At 42.8% G+C, this 19,157-nt stretch overlaps 1 protein-coding gene across 8 annotated transcripts in view; it reads right to left on the bottom strand.

The window, feature by feature from the left end:
• LOC137358669 (cysteine/serine-rich nuclear protein 2-like) overlaps window positions 1-19,157 on the bottom strand; it is a 52,614-nt gene that overhangs the window by 13,942 nt on the left and 19,515 nt on the right. The window contains exon 4 of one of the 8 annotated variants that reach the window (XM_068024824.1): window positions 4,365-4,650. The exons of 6 other annotated variants lie outside the window; for them this stretch is intronic. The gene's annotated coding sequence lies outside the window, so the exon portion shown is untranslated. Of the gene's footprint in view, window positions 1-557; window positions 577-4,364; window positions 4,651-19,157 lie in introns of those variants that run through there. One more of the 8 variants, XM_068024829.1, reaches the window with a different exon arrangement.

Here is a 19,157-nt window from a genome sequence, read left to right as displayed (position 1 = left end):
GCGACTCCTCAGATACTGAAGCAGTCAGTGTAGAAATGCAGCAAGACCTGGAGAATATCCAGGCTTGGACTGATAAGTGGCAACTAACATTCGTGCCACACAAGTGCCAGGCAATGACCATCTCAAACAAGACAGAATCTAACCATCTCCCCTTGACATTCAATGGCATTACCATCGCTGAATCCCCCACTATCAACATCCTAGGGGCTACCATTGACCAGAAACTGAACTGGAGTAGCCATATAAATACCGTGGCTACAAGAGCAGGTCAGAGGCTAGGAATCCTGCAGCGAGTAACTCATCTCCTGACTCCCCAAAGCCTGTCCACCATCGACAAGGCACAAGCCAGGAGTGTGATGGAATACTCTCCACTTGCCTGGATGGGTGCAACTCCAACAACACTCAAGAAGCTTGACACCATCCAGGACAAAGCAGCCAGCTTGATTGGCACCCCATCCACAAACATTCACTCCCTCCACCACCAACGCACAGTGGCAGCAGTATGTACCATCTACAAGATGTACTGCAGCAACGCACCAAGGCTCCTTAGACAGTACCTTCCAAAGCCGCGACCTCTACCACCTAGAAGGACAAGGGCAGCAGATGCATGGGAACACCGCCACCTGCAAGTTCCCCTCCAAGCCACACACCATCCTGACTTGGAAGTATATTGCTGTTACTTCACTGTCGCTGGGACAAAATCCTGGATCTCCCTTCCTAACAGTAGGTGTACTTACACCAGATGGACTGCAGCGGTTCAAGAAGGCAGCTCACCACCACCTTCTCAAGGGCAATTAGGGATAGACAATAAATGCTGGCCTAGCCAGCAACGCCCATATCCCAGGAATGAATTTTTTTTAAACGCTGGAGTGTCAGTAATAGCTCATCACTAATGTACTGAATGATAATAGAAAATATTTTTATTTCATTGAATCTTAGGTGCCTCCTGGGCCTTTTGGGTAACTTGTACCTTGCAGTGCTGTCTGGCTTCAATATTCTTATCTATACAACCCCCCCACTCAATGGCTTCCCACAGACGGCTGCTAGGAGTGTGAAATGTGAACTTTATAAATCATTTGTTAATCCTTTGTCCTTGCCAAAACAAATCAGTGTTAAAAAACCAATCTACCAGTAAATGAGCTTTTCCCCCTCGTCATGCAACACTGGAATGTTGGCTCTGATTGATCACTCAGTACTTGCAAGTCACCTAGGGCGATTTCACCTTTTCTTTCTCTCTCATTCTTCCTCCCCCTCCCGTCTTCCCCAAATAAAACAGCATCTCCCCTCCATCTCAGCCGATCAGCTTGGCTCAGTTAGCAGTGCACTCAATTGAGTCAGAAGGTTGTGGGTTCAAACTCTAATCCAGGACATGCGCATAATCTAGGCTGACACTTCAGTGCAGTACTGAAGTGCTGCATTTTCAGAAGAGCTGTTTTTAACAGGATGTTAAACCAAATCTGCCTCTTTTGGTGGAATTATGAGATCCTATTGCAATATTTCAATGGGAGTTCTCATTGTCCTGGTCAGCATTCCACACTCAACCAAACACCACAAAATACAGATGAACCAGTTGCTCATTTCATTGCTGTTTTGGGATCATGCTGCACACAAATTGGCTACCACAATTGCTGCTATGTGTTAGCAAACTACTGCAAGGAGGCAACACGATGCACCTGTCCTCTCCCAATTTTCACACATTCACTGGATAGCAATCAGGGGTGGGAGCCCTACCTGATGTTTCCTCCCAGTTCGGATGGCCACCTCATTGCTCCAGTTAAGCGTTTTAAGAGACATTTTAGGGTGCTTGCCTCCATCACCCAATAATTAAGTGCAGAGAATACAAATAAAAATGTTTGGAATTGTACTGTGGCTCAATCAATGCACAATGCCCACCACCAAAAGACTTGCAGGTTGATAGGTAAATTGGCCATTATAAATTGCCCCTAGTATAGGTAGGTGGTAGGGGAATATAGGTACAAGTGGGGATTGTGGTAGGAATGTGGGATTAGTGTAGGGTTAGTATAAATGGGTGGATGATGGTCGGCACAGACTCGGTGGGCCGAAGGGCCTGTTTCAGTGCTGTATCTCTAAATAAAATAAAATAAATAAATAAATAAAACATGAACGGAAAAACTTTAGCCATTTTGCTTCCAATTTCCACTCTTCTCTCACCTTTACATGGTCCATCTCCGACACTTCCCTTCCTCAACTTCTCTGTCTCCATCTCTGGGGATAGGCTGTCCACGAATATTCATTAATAGCCCACCGACTCCCACAGCTACCTCGACTACACTTCTTCACACCCTGCCTCCTATAAGGATTCCATCCCATTCTCCCAGTTTCTCCATCTCCGATGCATCTGCTCTGATAATGCAACCTTCCACAACAGCGCTTCTGATATGTCTTCCTTTTTCCTCAACCGAGGATTCATCGCCCTCCCACCCCCACTGAGGCTGACAGGGCCCTCAACCGTGTCCAGCCCATTTCCCACACCTCTACCCTCAACCCCTTTCCCTCCCTCCCAGAACCGCGACAGGGTTCCCCTTGCCCTCACTTTCCATCCCACCAGCCGATACATCCAAAGGATCATCCTCCGCCATTTCCAACACCTCCAGCGTGATGCCACCACCAAACACATCTTTCCCTCCCCTCCCATCAGCATTCCGAAGGGATCGTTCCCTCCGCAACACCCCGGTCCACTCCTCCATTACCGACACCTCATCCCCTTCCCACGGCACCTTTCCCTGCAATCGCAGGAGGTGTGATACCTGCCCATTTACCTCCTCTCTCCTCTCTATCCAAGGCCCCAAACACTCTTTTCAGGTGAAGCAACGATTTACTTGTACTTCTTTCAATGTAGTATACTGTATTCGCTGCTCACAATGTGGTCTCCTCTACATTGGGGAGACCAAACGCAGATTGGGTGACCGCTTTGCGGAACACCTCCGCTCAGTCTGAAAGAATGACCCTGAGCTTCCGGTTGCTGGCCATTTCAACACTCCCCCCTGCTCTCATGCTCACATCTGTGTCCTGGGATTGCTGCAGTATTCCAGTAAACATCAACGCAAGCTCGAGGAACAGCATCTCATTTACCGATTAGGCACGCTACAGCCTGCCGGACTGAACATTGAGTTCAATAATTTCAGAGCATGACAGCCCCCCATTTTTATTTTATTGTATTTTGTTTCATCATTTTTTGTACCATGTCCCTGCCTACTGTTTTTTTCATGTTTGTGCTTTTGGCTAGGGTTGTTCATTATTCTGTCATTAACACCCTATCCGAACTACAGCTTTGTCTTTCACCACACAATTAGCACACTCTCTTGACCTTTGCTCCCTGAGCTCCTTGTCAGTTAATCTCTCCGGCCCTCTGTCCTATCTCACACTTTCCCTTTTGTTCTCTGTTCCCACCACACCACTGCCCTCACCCCCACCCCGCTTTACCTGTTTAAAACCTATTATATTTCTAAACTTTGCCAGTTCTGATGAAGGGTCACTGACCTGAAACGTTAACTCTGCTTCTCTGTCCACAGATGCTGCCAGACTTGCTGAGTATTTCCAGCATCTGTTTTTATTTCACAAAAAAACATGGTTTTGGCTTGCTCATTGGCAATTTAGGAATGCGCCAAGGGAGCTAGGCCAAATTTTTGGTCCCATTTTAGCCAAACCCTGGAGACATTTTACTATAGAGTATATAAATATAGAGAGTATAAATGAGTTTTAAGATCCAGCCTGAGTCTTGGCTCGCTTTGGAAGAATTCTCCAGATATAACAAAAAAAACAGCTTTTATATTGCTTAGTACTTCTTTTATTTGAATTGCAGACACCCATTTGGACTGAATTTTCATTTTCTTGGCAAGAAAAATGGGTACAAATTTCAATTCAATCATGGAAAAACTAGAACAGGACTCTCAATAGATGAATTGAGACAATGCTGCAAGTATATCAATACCATTTAAGGCAAAATAGAGGTGGGGAGCAGGAACATTAGTTTTCCCAGGGAATAGTTCAACTCTGTTTATTCCACCAATGAAGTCATCTGTGCTGGGGTCAATTCTTTCAATGAAAACCAATCTACACCTCAAGGGTTATTAGCTTGTTGGCAATTTGTACAGTTCACTGGTATTCCCCAGATAGAACATTTTGTCTCTACATCTTGAATATTGACAACATGGCTGCCACTTTCTTCCCCTCCCCACATAAAGAAATAATTTCAAGCTATTCAGAGAACGATCTAGGAACAGGCTCTGACCTTACACTGTTACAATCAAGATTGAAGTAAACTTATTTTCTCCATTGCTGGTGTAATAGTTGCTGATTCAAAAGATGTCTCTATGACTCATTAGTTTAGCAACATGACTCACTAAATGGAGCGCCAGTAACAACTCTAGAATTTTCTGAAAAATCCATTTTCCTTCATGTTTGTCCTTATGTTCTTCACCATTGGCAGCGTTATGTTTTATTTTTGGCTGACACACAATAATAAACCAATCTGTTGCCTCTCGATGTGTCCTTGGGCATCTGCTCCAAACAGATGTTATTAGCTTTGTGATGTTGGAAATGGGTGCACCTAGCAACCAGATCACATGCTTCTCTACACGAGGCAGTCGTGATGTGTTCTGCGCTTAAAGGCCACTTTAGAACCTAGTGCTGAATACAAATTTAATGAATACATATGCAGGTCTAACCTAAAAATATACGAGCTTTGTTGAGATTTGCATTCCCAATATCCTAGCATCTTGCATAACTTAAGTGATAACCGACAACAGTGGAAGGAAGGACAGATACCAAGACTAAAGACAGAAGCTATGAGGCTGAGCCTTCAATCTAGCTGTCCATCCTTAATTCCAGCCAACAGAAAGGGGAGTGAGTGACTGCAAATCCATTTGCACTCTTCAGAATTTTCTTGTGTAGCGAGCTCTGAAAAAGCTCATCAAGGTTTCATTTCCAATGAATTAGAACTTGTAAGTCTGACTTGTAGTACAGTTAACTAGCACAGCCCTATGATCACTGCAAGATTTTCCATTTTATGGAATTGATTCAGCTTCCAAATGTGGTGAAATGTGCCCCATTTTCATCCTTAACAGCTTTCTCCTCCCTCCTTCTGCCACCCATTCCTGAGACTGCAATGGTATTGGGGGAGGCGGAAGTGCTCTGCTTTTGCATTTACTCAGAGCTGTTTGACAGTCAGTAATTTTGAGCTTTCCTGCAGATGGGCAGTCCTGCTGCAGAGACTGGCAGCAGTGAGAATCATTTCATAACATGACTGTAAGTGGCCAATGTTCCCTTTATTGGAGTGTCGGCTGGTAGAAATCACTGACTAGCCATAGGGGTGGCTGTGGTGACACCCTTTTAGCCCCATGCACTAATTTTGAGACATTTTCTACTTTCACTCACATAACACAGGTAAATGTACTGCACAGGTGTATATTTTCTCCACAAACATCTACCACCATTCAGTAACCCAAAAATTGAAATACCCATCGAGCAAAACACGCTCAGACACGTGTGTTTCATCTTACCATTTTATCAAACGTTCAAAAAAAAGTTACAGTTCACAGGGATTCACTGTGCAAATAAGAGTATTGAGATCACAGGCCCAATGATGTCGATTGCTCAATTTTTATTTACTGATCAGAAATATAATTAGCCCAATCTATTTTCAAATTAGCCACCTGTGGCTTTTGGCTAACGTTTTGGGCAACACTCATTTATAGCATTCAGTTTGAATTATGAGAGTTATTTGATAAAAGTGATCGGTCTAAGGAAGGATATACTTGTCACAGAGGGAGTGCAATGGAGGTTCACCAGACTAATCCCTGGGATGGCGGGATTGTCTTATGAGGAGAGATTGCAGAAACTGGGCCTGTATTCTCTAGAGTTTCGAAGAATTAGAGGTGATCTCATTGAAACTTACAAAATTCTTACAGGGCGTGAAAGGGTAGATGTGGATAGGATGTTTCCTCTGGTTGGTGAGTCTAGAACCAAGGGACATAATCTCAGAATAAGGGGTAGGCCATTTAAAATTGAGATGAGGAGGAATTTATTTACTCAGAGGGTGGTGAATCTGTGGAATTCTCTACTCCAGAGGGCTGTGGAAGCTCAATCATTGAGCATGTTTGCGACAGAAATCAATAGATTTCTGGATACTAATGACATCTAGGGATATTGGGATAGTGCGGGGATGTGGCGTTGAAGTAGATGATCAGCCATGATCTAATTAAATGGCGGAGCAGCTCGATGAGCTGAATGGCCTACTCATGTTCTTACGTTCCTATGAATCAATGATTAGGGGTCTATGTACTGAAGATTGGGTAAAGGATCAGAATGTGTGGGTGGGGTGGAATGGTCAATCTCCCTTAGCTGATACTGTCAGTCTCCAGTGCTTCCATTACATTCCCCAAACTCCCACCAGAGGCTCCGACCTGTGCTGGGGCATGTTTCCACAGGCAAAATAAGAAGGAAAGAAAGTATAATATGTGGGCCATGGAGGTTCATATTCCTCACAGAGCACCTACAATCAACAGGGAAGTGATACTGAGCAAATTGTTGGAGCTGTGGGCTGACAAGTCCCTGGTCCTGATGGACTTCATCCTAGCCATATAGTTGATGTGTTGGTTTTGATTTTCCAAAGTTCCCTAGATTTAGGGAAGGTTCCATTAGATTGGAAAATAGCGAATGTAACTCCTTTATTCAAAAAGGGAGGGGGACAGAAAGCAGGAAATTACAGGCCAGTTAGCTTAACATCTGTTCTAGGGAAAACATTAGAAGTTATTATTAAAGACGTTATAGCAGGGCACTTAGAAAAATTCAAGATAATCAGGCCGAGTCAACATGGTTTTGCGAAAGGGAAATCATGTTTAACCAATTTATTGGAGTTCTTTGAAGGAAGACTGGAGGATAGCAAATGTTGTCCCCTTGTTCAAGAAGGGGAGTAGAGACAGCCCTGGTAATTATAGACCTGTGAGCCTTACTTCGGTTGTGGGTAAAATGTTGGAAAAGGTTATAAGAGACAGGATTTATAATCATCTTGAAAAGAATAAGTTAATTAGAGATAGTCAGCACGGTTTTGTGACGGGTAGGTCGTGCCTCACAAACCTTATTGAGTTTTTCGAGAAGGTGACCAAACAGGTGGATGAGGGTAAAGCAGTGGATGTGGTGTATATGGATTTCAGTAAGGCGTTTGATAAGGTTCCCCACGGTAGGCTATTGCAGAAAATACGGAAGTATGGGGTTGAAGGTGATTTAGAGCTTTGGATCAGAAATTGGCTAGCTGAAAGAAGACAGAGGGTGGTGGTTGATGGCAAATGTTCATCCTGGAGTTTAGTTACTAGTGGTGTACCGCAAGGATCTGTTTTGGGGCCACTGCTGTTTGTCATTTTTATAAATGACCTGGAAGAGGGTGTAGAAGGGTGGGTTAGTAAATTTGCAGATGACACTAAGGTCGGTGGAGTTGTGGAAAGTGCCGAAGGATGTTGTAGGGTACAGAGGGACATAGATAGGCTGCAGAGCTGGGCTGAGAGATGGCAAATGGAGTTTAATGCGGAAAAGTGTGAGGTGATTCACTTTGGAAGGAGTAACAGGAATGCAGAGTACTGGGCTAATGGGAAGATTCTTGGTAGTGTAGATGAACAGAGAGATCTTGGTGTCCAGGTGCATAAATCCCTGAAGGTTGCTACCCAGGTTAATAGGGCTGTTAAGAAGGCATATAGTGTGTTAGCTTTTATTAGTAGGGGGATCGAGTTTCGGAGCCACGAGGTCATGCTGCAGCTGTACAAAACTCTGGTGAGACTGCACCTGGAGTATTGCGTGCAGTTCTGGTCACCGCATTATAGGAAGGATGTGGAAGCTATGGAAAGGGTGCAGAGGAGATTTACTAGGATGTTGCCTGGTATGGAGGGAAGGTCTTACGAGGAAAGGCTGAGGGACTTGAGGTTGTTTTCGTTGGTGAGAAGGAGGAGGAGAGGTGACTTAATAGAGACATATAAGATAATCAGAGGGTTCGATAGGGTGGATAGTGAGCGTCTTTTTCCTCGGATGGTGATGGCAAACACGAGGGGACATAGCTTTAAGTTGAGGGGTGATAGATATAGGACAGATGTCAGAGGTAGTTTCTTTACTCAGAGAGTAGTAAGGGCGTGGAACGCCCTGCCTGCAGCAGTAGTAGATTCGCCAACTTTAAGGGCATTTAAGTGGTCATTGGATAGACATATGGATGAAAATGGAATAGTGTAGGTCAGATGGTTTCACAGGTCGGCGCAACATCGAGGGCCGAAGGGCCTGTACTGCGCTGTAATGTTCTAATTCTAATTCTAAAGTAACATGTGCTGTGGATAAAGGGGAACCAGTGGATGTACTGTACTTAGATTTCCAGAAGGCATTTCATAAGGTGCCACAAAGGTTATTGCGGAAAATAAAAGCTCATGGTGTAGGGGGTAACATTTTGGCATGGATAGAAGATTGGCTAGTTAACAGGAAACAGAGAGTAGGCATAAATGGGTCATTTTCTGGTTGGCAAGATGTAACAAGTGGTGTTACACAGGGATCTGTGCTGGGGCCTCAACTTCTAACAATTTATATAAATGACTTGGATGAAGGGACCAAAGGTATGGTTGCTAAATTTGCTGATGACACAAAGATAGTAAGGAAGAAGACATAAGAAGGCTACAAAGGGATATAGAAAGATTAAGTGAGTGGGCAAAGATCTAGCAAATGGAGTATAATGTGGGAAAATGTGAAATTGTCCATAGGAACATTGGAACAGGAGTAGGCCATTCAGCTCATCGAGCCGGCTCTGCCATTCAATACGATCATGGCTGACTATCCACTTCAATGCCTTTTTCCCACACTATTCCCTTATTCCTTATTTAGAAATCTGTCAATCTCTACTTTAAACATACTCAATGACTGAGCTTCCATAGCCCTCTGGGGGTAAAGAATTCCAAAGATTCACAACCCTCTGAGTAAAGGAATTTCTCCTTATCTCTGTCTTAAGTGGCTTCCCCCTTATTTTGAAATTGTGTACCCTGGTTCTAGACTCCCCAGTCAGTGGAAACATCTTACTTGCATCTACCCGGTCTGTCCCTTTAAGTATTTTGTAGGTTTCAATGAGATCACCTTTCATTCTTCGAAACTCTAGAAAATAAAGGCCCAGTTTCCCCAATCTCTCTTCATAGGACAGTCCCGCCAACGCAGGAACAAGTCTGGTGAACCTTTGTTGCACTCCCTCTATGGCAATAATATCCTTCCTAAGGTAAGGGGACCAAAACTGCACACAGTACTCCAGGTGAGGTCTAACCAAGGTTCTATACAATTGAAGCAAGACTTTGCTACTCCTGTACTCAAATCCTCTTGCTATAAAGGCCAACATACTTTTAGTCTTCCTAATTGCTTGCTGCACCTGCTGTTTTCTTTCAGTGACTTATTGATGAGGACACCCAGGTCCCTTTGTGTATCTACACTTTCTAATCTCTTACCATTTAAGAAACACTCTGCACACCTATTCCTCCTACCAAAGTGGATAACCTCACATTTTTCCACATTATATTCCATCTGCCACATTCTTGCCCACTCATTAAGTCTTTCCAAATTCCCTTGAAGTCGCTTTGCATCTTCCTCACAACACACATTCCCACCTAGTTTTGTGTCATCCATGAACTTGGAAATATTACATTTGGTCCCCACATCCAAATCATTGATATATGTTGTGAACAGCTGGGGCCCAAGTACTGATCCTTGTGGTACCCCATTCATCACAGCCTGCCAACACGGGAATGACCCCTTTATTCCTACTGTTTTCTGCCTGTTAACCAATCCTTAATCCATGCCAGTATATTACCTCCTATCCCACATGCCTTAATTTTGCTAACCAACCTTCTGTGGGGGACTTTATCAAAGGCCTTTTGAAAATCCAAATATACCACGTCCACCAACTCCCCTTTATTAATTCTGCTAATAACATCCTCAAAAAACTCCAACAGGTTCGTCAAACATGATTTCCCATTCATAAATCCACGTTGACTATGTCCAATCAGATTATTATCTAAGTGTCCATTTCTCACATCCTTTAGAATAGATTCTAACATTTTCCCTACTACTGATGTAAGACTAACAAGTCTGTAGTTCCCCGTTTTCTCTCTCCCTCCCTTCTTAAATAGTAGGGTGACCTTTGCGACCTTCCAATCTGCAGGAACCACTCCAGAATCTATAAAATTTTGGAAGATGATCACCAATGCATCCACTATTTCCATAGCTACCTCTTTCAACACTCTGGGATGTAGAATATCAGGTCCTGGGGACTTATCAACCTTCAGCCCCATTAATTTCTCCAATACAACCTTCTTACTAATACGAATTTCCTTCAATTCCTCATTCCCCCTAATCCCTTGGATCTCTAATTCTGAGAGATTTCTTGCATCTTCCTCAGACTGACACAAAGTAATCATTTAGCTTCTCTGCCATTTCTTTATTCCCCATTATAAATTCTCCTGACTCTGCCTGTAATGGAACCACATGTGTCTTAGCCAAACGTTTCCTTTTTATGTACCTATAGAAGCTTTTGCAGTCTGTTTTTATGTCTTTTGCTAGTTTACATTCATATTCTCTTCTCCCTTTATCAGTTTCTTGGTCCTCCTTTGCTGTATTCTAAAATACTCCCAATCCTCAGGTTTACTACTATTTCTGGCAACTTTATAAGCCTTTTCTTTTAATCTTATACAATCCTTAACTTCCTTTGTTAGCCATGGTTGACTGCCTTTTCTTTTGGGGTTTTTTGGGGCCATTTTGGCAGGAAGAATAAAAAAGCATGTTATCTAAATGGTGAGAGATTGCAGAGCTCTGAGATGCAGAGGGATCTGGGTGTCCTCGTGCATGAATCACAAAAGGTTAGTATGCAGGTACAGCAACTAATTAGGAAAGCTAATTGAATGTTATCATTTATTGCGAGGGGAATTGAATACAAAAGTAGGGAGGTTATGCTTCAGTTATACAGGGCACTGGTGAGACCACATCTGGAGTACTGTGTACAGTTTTGGTCTCCTTATTTAAGGAAGGATGTAAATGCATTGGAAGCAGTTCAGAGAAGGTTTACTCGACTAATACCTGGAATGGACGAATTGTCTTATGAGGAAAGGTTGGACAGGCTAGGCTTGTATCCGCTAGAGTTTAGAAGAGTAAAAGGCAACTTGATTGAAACGTATAAGATTCTGAGGGGTCTTGACAGGGTGGATGTGGAAAGGATGTTTCCCCTTGTGGGAGAATCTAGAACTAAGGGTCACTGTTAAAAAATAAGGGGTCACCCATTTAAGAAAGAGAGGAGGAGAAATTTTTTCTGAGGGTTGAGTGTCTTTGGAATTCTCTTCCTCAAAAGGCAGTGGAAGCAGAGATTTTGATTATTTTTTAAGGCAGAGGTAGATAGATTCTTGATAAGCAAGTGGGTGGAAAGTTATTGGGGATAGGCAGGAATGTGGAGTCGAGGTTACAATCAGATCAGCCATGATCTTATTGAATGGTGGAGCAGGCTTGAGGGGCCTGCTCCCAGTTTGTATGTTCTCGTGGTTGCAGTATGTCATCAGCGGAGAACTACCCTCAGGCAGGTGGCGTTGAGGGAAAGAGGCTATAAAATGATGGAAAAAGTTATAGGAGATGTAGATTAGATAAAATATCAGAGACAAAAGTTGATCCAGCATCCTGTATAGGCACTGTACAAGTTCACAAAAAGATTCAAAGACAGTTTGACAGTCCAGCATATCACCACTAAGCACTGTATTACTTGCGTGAAACAGAATGTAGCTTTTCGGAAGGTCACAAGAGGTAGTGGTTGAAGCAGCCTTGAATCACAACAGCGCTAGCACCCTCAATCACATCCCTCCCCCACAGCAACCCAGTCCACAAGTGATGTGGTATTCTAGTTAAGCTTTATCGAGTCAGTGGTCCTTGTAACTAGCCTTCACATCACAAGCAGTTGTAAACAAGCCCCAGATCCTAGACGAGGAGCAGCGTAATGCCAAGTTAAATTCCCCAAAACCTGAACTCCCAAGGAGTGTCACAAACTGCCCAACACCACCACCAGCCCTTTGGGAAGGATAAGGAACTTTCCATAAGACAATCGGCTCCATTTTGTCCCTTGAAAGCAATGCAGAGTTAAATTTCAATAATCCAGGTTGAAGGTTCAAACCAAACTGAAGATGACTTTCTGACAAGGTAGCGTGTTCCTGTACAAATCGTTTCCTTGACTGCAGAATGTCACAATCATCATATTTGGCTCCCTCCATCCCTTAGTGTCTTGAATTATCTGAGAGAAATTCCTATCTGTGGCCTTGATTTGACTCAAGTCCATTTCAATAGGGCTTTGCTGTCAGATGAAGTCTCTTGACATACCTTGCATCAGGTAGTGCTGCCATCTGTGCCACAAAAAACCTTCTGTATTAGCAAGGCAAATAGTTCCATAGCTCTATCGTTTAACATGGAAATCAATGCAACATCCAAGAGGAGGAAAGGCAGGTGAAGTCCAACTCTTCTTTCTGAACCAACCACCTCAGCAAAGGAGGAAACAGCAAACCAAAGTGAGTAACCAGGAAGATCAAGCCCCATGAATCCCCCGAGCAATCAAGGGATGGCTGTACACATCAAAGTTCCCATAGCCCAGGTAATCCGAGTCCCTTCACATCCATCATTCCAGCAGTAGGCCAAGGGTTTGCTGCATAAAAGCATAGATTGGAGGAGGGACCCAACACATCAAGCACTGCCCAGCACCTGCTATTCCCCCATCCCCGAAAAAATACAGGAGGTCCCAACCACATTTATGCCATTGAATGAGACACCATGTGGAGGGTTGGACACTGCCGAGAGGAAGGCCAGGTGCCTAATTTAAGTATCAGCCATGGCTCAGTTGATATCACTCTTGGCTGTGAGTTGGAAAGTTGTAGGTTCAAGTCTCATTGCAGAGACATGAACACAAAATCTAGGCTGACACTCCCAGTGCTGCGCTGTCAGAGGTGCTGTCCTTCGGATGAGACATTAATCTGAGGCATCACCTGACCTTGGATGAATGTAAAAGATCCCGGGGCGCTATTCGAAGAGCAGGGGAGTTCTCCCCAGTGACCTGGTCAATATTTATTCCCCAACGAAAATCAGTGAAACAGATTATCTGGTCTTCATCAGATTGCTGTTTGTGGGACCTTGCTATGTATAAATTGGCTGTTGCTTTTCCTATATTACAACAGTGGCTACACTTCAAAAATGCTTCATTGGCTGTAAAGCACATTCTGGAGGTTGTGAAAGGTGTTATGCAAGTGCAAGATTTTTTTTTAAAGTTAAGTATCAGCATGGTTGCAGTAATACAAAGTCTTTAAAAAGTGGAAATGAGGGTCAATGCTATTCAGTCCTATAATTACATTGGTCCAATTGGTGTAAAGCAGATACTGGAGGTCATTATCTTCTAGGATTGTTATGTTTCATTTAGCTGCTAAAATAAGATATTCACATGCTTTAAGTACAACCAGTTAGAACTAGTCGTGAGACAGCTTGTGTGAAGTTGGAAGACAGATCCAAAAATTGACATTGAGCAGTACACAAACCTACTGAGTGAGCTGTAAATCGGAGACATCATTACAGATCCATTGAGGGTTACTGGCCCACATATTGGAAGCCTGTGATTCACCTGCCATATCCCACTGCAATCTCCACATCCTGCTCCCAGCATCACGTTTAGGAGAACACAAGAAACTGGAAAAGTAATTTGACCCAATAGAGGGGCATCTGACCTGGTTACAATGGTTTGTAGCTGCTCGCTGTAGCAGCATTCTCATGAAGTAGCAAGTAGAATTCCATCAACAGCATCTCGAGTACTGAAAATCTACCTACTATTAGACGGAACAGTTGATAGAACTTAAAGGCCCCAGGTCATTGTTGTTTGCATAGAAGATGGATTTTTTTTTTCATTCTCTGTATATATTTATTGCCCATCCCTGGCTGCCTTGAGGTGGTGGTGGGCCACCTCTTTGAACTACTCCAATTTCTTTGGCCTCCTTGTCTCGAGAGACAATGGGTAAGCGCCTAGAGGTGGTCAGTGGTGTCAGTCGCTGTGAGGCAACTATGGAGTGACCTCTCCATGGCGCATGCCTGGGCGAATGTATGGAGGTTGAGAGTTGCCCAAGCGTCAAAACCCCCCTCTCGGCCTTTCTGGTGGGGTCCAAAGGAGTGCAGAGCACGACGTTTGGCACCGGTATGGCTGCAGGAACTGCCGGAAACATGCCAAAGGTGACACATGACCACCTACGGGGTTCCACTCCGGATTTTCTGTTAGGGTTTACTCCCTTAGCCGTGGTCTCTCCCGAGACTATGCCAGTGTTTATACTCTACATGAGCTTCCTCCTACTCTATTTACTCAATATGCACCCTATTGAACCCTTTCATAATTTTAAAAGGCCTCTGCCAGGTCTCCTTTTAGTCTTTTTCAGATTAAAGAACCCCAAACCTGCTCTATCTTTCCAGATGCTTAATCATTTCAGTTCTGGTTAAAATCCTTGCAAATATTTTCTGCAGTAGAAAATATTCTTTTTATGGTATGTCAATCAGAACTTCACACTCAGTATTCCAAGTTTGGTCTAAGCAAGGTACCATATAAATTATCTGGCTGCTTCTACATTCAATTTCTCAAAATTAGCCACAATACTTTGTAATATTTATTGCCTTATACACTTAAACGCATCAAGTAGCAAGGTACTGAGATTAGAAATTTCCAGGTTCAGTTCCTGGATTCTGCTGTGTGACCTGATCTCACTGACTAACAATTCTTGATTGTTATTTGAACATTATTTAAATGCAGCCTTATAATGATCCATATCTCTAATACTCAAACAATCAGTTTTTAACTTAATTATTGATTTAATTTCCTGGAAAAGTTCCATCTCTGCTTCACAACCTTCTGTTAAAAGATGTAGCTGTAGGAGCCTACTTTCTTGATCCTTCCAGTCAAATACTTACCTCTTATGTTTTCCCACAGTAGGAATTAAAGTCAATGCTCTGAAGGGCGTATGGCCACAAAATAAGACTTGTGTTTGTGTTTTGTAAATTGTGTTTGACACCCCGATCCAAGACATACCAAAAAAATAAGGGTTTGCAATGGCTGTCCAAAGCTGTATCCCTGTGGTACTTACAGTTTCAGTAACTTCCTCCTTTAAATCAGTAAAGAATCGGTCAATTACTTTTCTGCAAACATCAGGTTCCACAGACTGCCTATCAAATTTTTTGAGGATGTAACTAGTAGAATAGATAAGGGAGAACCGGTGGATGTGGTGTATTTGGATTTTCAGAAGGCTTTTGATAAGTTCCCACATTAGATGTTAATGTGCAAAATTAAAGCATATGGGATTGGGGGTAATATACTGGCATGGATTGAGAATTGGCTGACAGACAGGAAACAGAGAGTAGGAATAAAGGGGTCTTTTTCTGGGTGGCAGGCAGTGACTAGTGGGGTACTGCAGGGATCAGTTCTTGGGTCCCAGCTATTCACAATATATATTTAGTGACTTGGGTGAGGGAACTAAATGTAACATTTCCAAGTTTGCAAACGACACAAAGCTGAGGGGGAGGGGGGGAGTGTGAGCTGTGAGGAGGATGCAAAGAGGCTCCAATGTGATATGGACAAGTTGTGTGAGTGAGCAAATGCATGGCAGATGCAGTATAATGTGGATAAATGCGAGGTCATCCACTTTGGTCCCACCTTACTTCATCAATCTAACCTTATCAGCATATCCTTCTGTTCCTTTCTCCCTCAGGTATTTATCTAGCTTCTCCTTAGAAACATACTATTGCTGTCAATTTAAGTACATCATAAAGGAGAGGGAATGCAGGGGACAAGGAAGAATTAATAAAATATACACCCAGCTCGCTAAATTGTAGTGTCTTCAATGAAGTGTAAGGGGGAAGTGTGTGCATATGTGCTGCTGTGTCAATTTGAAGCGTGGAAAAGCACTCAGCATTACTGTTATAGATTCAGTACTGAGTGAGAATAGAATATGGAGTGGCGTATAGCAAATTGGTCAAAAGTTAGATCTGTACAAAACATTCAAACTGGTAAAATATTAATAATGCAAGAAGTGTGTAGTTGGGGTTACACATAGAAACATAGAAAATAGGAGCAGGGGTAGGCCATTCGGCCCTTCGGGCCTGCTCCACCATTCAAAAAAGATCATGGCTGACTGTCTAATTCTGTACCCTGTTCCTGCTTTCTCCCCATACCCTCTGAGTGAAGAAATTTCTCCTCATCTCGGTTCTAAATTGCATATCCCATATCCTGAGACTGTGACCCCTGGTTCTGGACTCCCCAGCCATCGGGAACATCCTCCCTGCATCTGGTCTGTCTAGTCCTGTTAGAATCTTATAGGTTTCTATGAGATCCCCTCTCATTCTTCTAAACTCTAGTGAATATAGGCCTAGTCGATCCAATCTGTCTTCATACGTCAATCCTGCCATCCCAGGAATCAACCTAGTAAATCTTCTTTGCACACCCTCCATGGCAAGAACATCCTTCCTCAGATAAGGAGACCAAAACTGCACACAATACTCCAGATGTGGTCTCACCAAGGCCCTGTATAACTGCAGTAAGACATCCTTGCTCCTGTACTCAAATCCTCTTGCAATGAAGGCCAACATACCATTCACCTTCCTAACTGCTTGCTGCACCTGAATGCTTGCTTTCAGCGACTGGTATACAAGGACACCCAGGTTTTGTTGCACCTCCCCCTTTTCCCAATCTATCCCCATTCAGATAATCTGCCTTTCTGTTTTTACTCCAATTGTTGCTGATTTTTTGATACAACTAAGTGGCTTGCTAGGCCGTTTCAGGGTGCAGTTAAGAGTCAACTGCATTGGCACGGGACTGGAGTCACATATGGTTCAAAATGGTTAAGGACGGCAGGTTCCTTTCCGCAAAGGACATTAAAGAGCCAGTTGGATTCCTGCTTTAAAAGAGTGTAGCAATCCAGTCATTTAAATGGTCACTTTGGATCAAATTGCATTACAACCCATATCCGACTGGAGACTTGATTTTGAATCTTCCCTTCTAATTGTACGTGCGGCTATGGAGAATACTAGGACTGAGATCATCACTCTTGGCGAGTCCTGAACAGTGGCAAGGCAGGTGGTATTTATAATTTGACAGGTACATGCATGTGTAATGTATACTTCTGTGGTAAATGGAGATGGGGTGTGATGTAGTGACAATTGCTGGTAGTTTAGCAGATAGTTTAAATGCAAAGTATAGGTTCATAATTAAACTGTTTTGATAGTTCAGCATCTTTCAGTGGATACTTTCACTCGTTGGATTTAATTAAAAGGTGCAAAATTGTTGTATATGGGTCAGCGGAGAAGGTTGCTCGAAATATTCTACAGTACATGCCACTCCTGGTCAACAGTTTCCCAAAATCAACTTTTGGCAAAACATTTTTCCCATGTCTGCAAAACCAAAAATCCCTTTTCCTTGTTACATCTCTTGGGGCAGAGCACCATCGAGAGCTGTTTTATGCTGGTTTCTTGCAGGTATGTGAGCGGCAGTCAGTCAGTTACCTGTCTGGTTTAAATGAGAGAGAAAAATAACAAAGACTTGCAGTTATACAGCAGGTAGAACCCCGTAACATTGCACATGGCGAATCAAGGTCAAATGTAGTCTTCAGGTGAAGCAGGGTTCGAGCACAAGGGATAAGTGGACCAGGACACAAAACGCAATTCAGTCCCCATTCGAAAGTCATTGTCAGTTCGGAATTTATAAAAGAAACAAAGCTATGTCCACATTTATAATTGGAATTGCCTATGTAATCTTGTCACCCTGTAATTAAACTCCCAATGGTGAAAGTGCAGTGCCTCCACTGGTGGGAAGGCATCATTGCCGTGTGATAAGATTACACAAGCAGTTTCCATTATCAATGAGGAAATGGGAATTTATAACAAAAAAAGTTGACAGAATGGGAGTGCAGAGTAATATTAATATATAGATTAATATATTCCAATATACCACAGGAGAAATAGTACTTAAACCAACACATCTTGTGCTACCCCTAATTCACTTTAAATTGTATCCACTCATACTCAACTCTAGAATTATTGACTCACAATGCTCTCCAAACACAATTCCAGTTGGCTTGGTGTTTTCACACAGTGAAAACAGATAGCAAATAACTGAAATCCACATTTAAAATAAAACTACATTCCACTTTGTGAAAACTCTGCTTACTGAAATCCCACTTGCATTTCATTTTAATCAAGAGCAGTCACAATTACACAGCCCTTTAAGAACTTTCAAATTACCTGTACTAACTGAGGCAGGATTAAAAAGACCAGGAGTGAGGCATTTAAAAAAAATCTTTTTAAAACCCACGAGCAAAGCTGTCATTTGCTGAATGCAAGTATAGCAGTAAACAGTATAAGCAAGAACTCCCAGACTGTTAACATTCAATTACACAATGATTTAGGAAAAAAGCATCTATTCCAATATGCAGCCATATCCTTTACTGGTAGAATGTTTTAAGTCCTATTCACAGAAAACAATTCACTTGCTTCTGTAGCTGCTTGAGATTTGCCACCAATTCAACTCTCTCTCACTGCACACAATTGTTGTTGTTCCCAACAAGTCACCTGCCAAGCCTCTACCTGGAAAACTGGCTGAATGACAACTGGTGAAGGGCTGAGAAGACAGATGTTCATTCTTTAGAGGTAAGAAATGTTCCCCTCCCCTTTCCCAGTTCAGTAAAGGAAGCTAGGAAGAGGAGTAGGCCATTCAACCCCTTGAACCTGTTCTACCATTTTATTAGATCATGGTTGATCAGTACCTCAACCCCATTTACCTGTCTTGTCTCCGTATCCCTTGATAATCTTACCATCTATTATTATATTAAACAAAAATTCTGGTAATTAAAGGGGATTCAATAGATTTTGAGAGAAATCCTTGATGCAAGGGCTGTTAGTCCTGGACAATGGAACACCTTCCAGCCAGCAATCAGGTATCAGAGATGTCATTTTTCAAATGAGTCATTAAACTGAGGCCCCAATTTGCCTGCTCAGGTGGTTTTAAAGAACCGGCAGTGCCACTCAAAGAGGAACAGGGAGAGTTCTTGTATCCTGGGAGAACAGTCCTCCCTCAATCAACACCACCAAAAACA

This window comes from Heterodontus francisci, chromosome X (genome assembly GCF_036365525.1).
Source record: "Heterodontus francisci isolate sHetFra1 chromosome X, sHetFra1.hap1, whole genome shotgun sequence".
Classification (NCBI taxonomy): domain Eukaryota; kingdom Metazoa; phylum Chordata; class Chondrichthyes; order Heterodontiformes; family Heterodontidae; genus Heterodontus; species Heterodontus francisci.
Note: the sequence above shows the minus strand (reverse complement) of the source record. Positions and strands in the feature narration are given on the sequence as shown.